The sequence below is a fragment of the Eretmochelys imbricata genome, chromosome 1 (assembly GCF_965152235.1).
Source record: "Eretmochelys imbricata isolate rEreImb1 chromosome 1, rEreImb1.hap1, whole genome shotgun sequence".
NCBI lineage: Eukaryota > Metazoa > Chordata > Testudines > Cheloniidae > Eretmochelys > Eretmochelys imbricata.
In genome coordinates this window covers 75,801,406-75,807,405 of record NC_135572.1, presented here as the reverse complement: position 1 = coordinate 75,807,405, position 6,000 = coordinate 75,801,406, and positions in this window count along the sequence as shown.

Below are 6,000 nucleotides of genomic sequence, written 5' to 3'. Positions count from 1 at the left end.
ACCGCTCTGCCAGCCGCTACTCCTCACCACCTGGCAGCCCTGCCAGCCGTGGTTCCTCTCCACCGGTTGTCCCTCCAGTCGCAGTTCCTCTCCACTGGCCATCCCACCAGGTGCTAATTGCCTCGCCAGCCATTCATTCTGCTCACCGCCTTGCCAGCTGTTCGTTTCTAGCCACTGTCTCTCTTCTGTGACCTCAACACATCAGTCTCTCTGTGATTCTCAGCTCTTTGCATACTAGACAGAAACACTGCCCCCACCACAAGTGCTTTCAACTCTCATTTGAGCCCTTTAATAACAAAAGTCACCTAATAAAGCCTGATTAGCTCTATCTTTGAACAGAAGGGAAGAATAGGTTAAACCAGACCATGAACCCTTAGGGAGTGTCCACATCACCTGGCTGGGACATCTGCCTCCACCCCTCTTAATTTCAGAGGGGTCTGGCATTCAAGCCCCTGACTTAGCAAGTTCCTTTCAGCTGAGGGTGACCCCTTAATTGGGACAAGCTCAGCACAGTTTTGCTCCCCTTTAGTCATACAATGAAGACAACATTGATAACAAGATTTCACTACTCCTGCATTCCATACTGAAGTGATCTGTAACTCAACACCAGCCAAAGCTGCTCACTTGGAGCTCTACAACTCCTCTCTGCCAGATATCTATGCAGAGTAGGTGTGTTCATGTAAATACAGGTTGCTCCCGAAATCTCTCCCCCTCCCAAACTAGCTGTCAGGGGAGAGTTCATTTAGACCCTGCTACACTGAGCTGATTATTGTGGCAATTTCCCCAATAAGCACCATAAGATTTTTTTTGTACAGAATATATCAAATACTATGAAATCTTGATGGTGGTGATTCCCTTTTCCAAATATAAGGAATAAGTCTTTACTCCAATACCCTAGTTTTACGTGGTGTAAGGGAGTGGAGGATCAGGCCCTTTGTGGTAAGTTAGCCAATCAGCATCTGACTAAAAAGGTAGATTAATGAAGGTTTCCAATACACATCTTTATAACACAACTTTAGCCAGTAAATTAGTTTAGGAATTATGCTGCAAATGGTGCTCTCTTTAGCTTACAGGGAAATAAAAATGAGAAGCAGCGATGCATCAACTCAATATATTCTTACAAACTAGGGGTATGTTAGATTTGCCTTGTTAAATACTTCTTAAGCAATTTTTAATTGACAACATATGTTGAACATCACATAGCAATGTGTGCAAAGCACTTTACATCTGTCATAGCCTCCTGAAGCTAATCCTTCTTTTAATGTGCTTGCTTCCTTTGTATTGCTGCAGGCTTTGTTTCTGTTTACTGTCTTCCAAAAGGAAGAGAGGAAAAAAACAAGTTAGCTGTCAGCAAGAACAGGCTTATTCTGCACAGATTTTAATTCTATTAATCTTTTGACTGGCTATCTGTTAGGAAACCATCATTGCCAAGGACAATGACTTACTTAGAAAGAAAAAGTCAAATTCCACCTCTTTCAAGGTGAAATTGTATACTTTAATTGGGCTTCCTGAAATGAGATTCCTGATCTCATTGGAACTTTATCATTCTTCTCATTTTGTTTTTATTGAGAGAAAATGAAAAGCTTAAATATTCTAACTGATTGTTCTCTGTTTTGCTGTCCCTTCTGTTGCAGAATGCAAAATTTGGCTACTATTACTATTTAAGTGATTATATAATTGCTAAAATTCTTTTTTTTATGGTCCAGTGGTTATGGGGTGGATCTTGGAGTCTGCAGACCTATCGTCTATACCCAGATCTGTATTAACCTGCTGTGTTACCTTGCGCAAGTCACTTAACTATAGATCGGTTTCCTCATCTGAAAATTTCCATGATGATGTAGATGATCATTACCCTCCTATAAGATGCACTTTGAGATGTCTGAATGGAAAGCACTATAAAATGTAAGTTATAATATAGAAATGTGTCAATTTGAATACTTCAAATTCATATCTGACTTTTTATATATATAAAAACACCACACCATATAGCATCATTGGCAGTATTGCTCAGGAAAGTTCTAGAACTGGAACAACATGGTCATGTAGACCAGTACTGAGGTACACTTTGGCATAGCTGTGTGGAAGTTTATATATGACAGGCCCACACTATGTCCAGCTTTCTCAAGAGATATTAGACTCTCATCTGAAATACTTATCAGAAAGAAAGAAAGAAAGAAAGAAAGAGAGAGACAGAGACATAATACCTGCTAATCAGACCAAAAAATCAGTAGTTTAAAAAAGCACAAAGGGTGAAAGTGTGTTTCATTTATTCTGACACCCCCAAAACAAGATTATACCTTTACCAAACAACCCAAACACAGGCTCACTCACAGACTTAGTTCAAAAACTGGAAATGCCATTCTACAGGAAACTCCCATTTTTTTAAAAAAAAATAACAATGTACTATGACAGTGCAATTAGAAAGGAAACTGCAATGCACAATGGGAAATGTAGTCCAGCCTGGAAGCATGGTCCATAGAGGAGAATGGGAATATTGGGGTCAGGGATTAAAACTCCCATAAGGCACCATGGTAGCTCAGGTGGACACAGATTAATGTCAAATTAACATGAAAGGAAAGGTTTCCATTCAGCTCAAAAGACTAACATGTTTCAAATCAAGTCAGTCTGACACAAAATGAAATATTTTACTCTGATTTTCCTAAGGGATAATCAGAAAATTTCTGCATAATTGAAATTTTCACATGGAAAACTTCCATTTTTACAGAAACTCTAATTTCTGCAGAAGAAACATTTTGATAGAAAACTTCCTATCAGCTCTGTGGCTTAAAACTATAGGGAAGTCAGTGCGTCCTCTACCACTGTGGCCATCTGATTAAGCATGTGGTTGCTCAGATCAAAATTCTTCTTCCTCTGCCTGGGTCCCAGAGAGGGTGAGCAGAGCACCAATCACAGAAGCACCACTGAAGCTGCCTAAAACATGTATCATCAACCACACAGACTGCTAACTGTAAAACAGACCCTGAAAGTGTAGTATAAAGTTTAGCTTAGATAATACAGCAATAAAGTTTAACACAAGATATAATGAAATAAGACAGTTTAAGCAGCCACGATGGGGAAAAGAGCTGATATGATGATGATTTGTTATCTTTCTTCATGAGAATGAGATGATACAGAGTTTTGACATGGTGCAATGTCATCACACATTGATGCAAGGACATGAGGCGAATGTTTCAACATAATATTGATGGCCTTCTGTGACTCATTAGATGTGTTAGTAAATATTTACTTTTTATGATTTTTTTTGGATGTTAAACTCTCATAATTTTATATGCTAACCAAACTCCTTGTTATGTTGTGTGTCTATAAAATTGGTCCACTGTACCTATGAAGCTAAAAAGTTTTGTCCTAAAATTGAATTTAGTATCTAAGCCTTACTGAGATATTAAGTAATTAAGTATTCAGCTGTACCTAATTGATCACTCTGCCGCTAACTCTGTGAGAGCTCAGATGTTCAGTAAAAAGGATTCCTCAAAACTAATGAAAAGTGTTTACAGAAGTATGTTATCATAAGCAGGACTGGGGAATTAATAATGGATGCTTATAATACAATTATGTTCGGTGATTGATAATGAATATTAGTTATCACTGATTTTTTTATGATTTATGAAATACCCCATTGACATTTTTAATTCATTAGCAAATGTGTATTGCAATAGGAGTTTTAATAATAATAACTGGGTTATAAATCCATTTAGCTTATCAATCAGATAAACGGAGATGCCTCAAAAATTCCCATAAGTAATTAGATAACATGTGATATCAAAAACAGAGCACGGTGAAATTAATTGTGAGAAAGGAGCTTTCCCTCCCTACATAGGAATTTATTTGTGTCTCACCCTATAAAAGGAAAGAAGTTTTAGGAGTTAGGATATTGAACGCTGCTAGTATTCCCCCAGCTACAGAGGAAGGGACCAACCTACCTTTCCTTCACCATTTACAAAGGGTGGTAAAGTATGTTTTTTCTTTTGTTATTCTGTATAATGCTGTAATAATTGAGTAAAAATCTTTGATTAAATAATTCCATTTGATTCTGTTCTGACATCTCACATTGTTATTAAATCAATAGAACAATCAATAAAACATTCAATAGAAAAAGTGATTCTCCTCAACTGTTAAATGTTGAGAACCCTGATTTAGAAGGTAATTTACCTACTAGAGATGCAATCTTTGCAGGGTACTTCAACATTGCAGAAAAAGTTTCCATCAGACTGAAAACATGTTTCACAATTAAGCTACCGTGACTGAGCTGCTTGTTTGTGTTTTTTTGTCAAACTTGATAAAAGGGGTTAGCAATTAAAATAACAAAACCCAAGATAAAACCATGTTAAGATTATTACAGAGGTTTCTACCTCTGTTCACACTGTAATATATGCAATGATTTTATAACCATGTTGGTCCCAGGACATTAGAAAGACAAGGTGGGTGAGGTAATATCTTTTATTGGACCAACTTCTGTTAGTGAGAGAGATAAGCTTTCAAGCTTACAAAGAGAAGAGCTCTATGTAAATTCAAAAACTTGTTTCTCACCAACAGAAGTTGGTCCAATAAAAGATATCTTGTCTCACACAATAATGTGGTGTTCTGATCTATCAATTCACAATTAAACAAATTAGGGACCGAATCCTGTTTCCATTTAAGTCAATGGGAGTTTTGCAATTTGATTTCAGAAGCAGCAGCCTTAGGCTGTATACAAACAATGTGTTGATATACAGAGGGAAGGTTGTCTTAACCATCAGAAAGGTTAGAATCTATGTGAAAACCTCAAAGCCATCAGTGTGTACTGCCCCTCTTTTTGAATGTCTGAGCCTTGCACATTGTAAACAAATCTACTGACAACAAACCAGAGGTGCGGGAGTGAATGTATTTCACTGTGCCATTAACAACACTAATAGCACAATTAAAAAGTTGGTTATCACAGTTATGCTAAAAGATAAGCACTGTCATTACATCCATTTTACTGCAACCAATCATGAAATCTTAAAACCGGTGCAAACTTCATTCATGTCACCACTATATGAACAACTGAAGTAGATTAGAAGACAAGTTTAGTAACGATGGCTAGATGTCCATAGACCAGTGGTTCCAGCATGAGCTTGTACAGTGGCTGCTGATACATATTTAAATTTTACATTGTTAGTTATTTTATTTTATTGGAGATATCCAAGCAGGTGAGAATCAATATTTAGAAAGCTCTTTAAAGCTAAGTGGGACTAAATGAGGGCTTCACATGTGTGGTTAAACACGTCCATCATGCATAAAGGGTTAAGCCACTCTGCTATTGGAAAGACATAATTTCTATCCCTTTTCAATTATTTCCCTTTCCCCTCCATCCTGAACTTGTTTGCCCTATGCTTTTTATAAGTAAGCAAAAGAGGCACCAGTAGGTTAATACTTGGCTAAGGTCACTTAGTGAAGCCCAGATGTTCTTGTTCCATTTCCCTACACTAACTTAGAGGATTGAAGGAAAACTTCCTCATCTTTATTTTTAAGAGATTTTTTTTTTAAAGGCTGCTAGTGAGAGCTTCTTGTCGTCTTTCATATGTCAGTTTTGGGCTCTCCTGTAGGGCTGCGATTTAGTGATCCTTTCTGTCTCACCTGATATGACCACATAACAACAGTGACATGGAAAAGAGAAATTGTTAAGAGCATTCATACAATTGCACAGAGAACAAAACCAAAATGTGTTCATGCACTCTGCTGTCAGATGTATGAATTAAATTAGCACTTATTGTTTTATAAAACTAGTATGATGTCAGGTTTAGAGAAATCTCAGTAAATTGATGCTCCTAATCATTGCCACTGGAATTCAACAGAGGGATCCTTGCTTTCCATCAAATGAGACATGCTGAAACAACAGGATGGGATTCTGTTAAAGATGGATTATAGTCATGCAAACAGAAAAGTAGCATTACCATGACCTTGTCTTTATCTATCAGCTTAACTTTTTGAGTGAAATCTTACCACAGCATGCAACCTTAT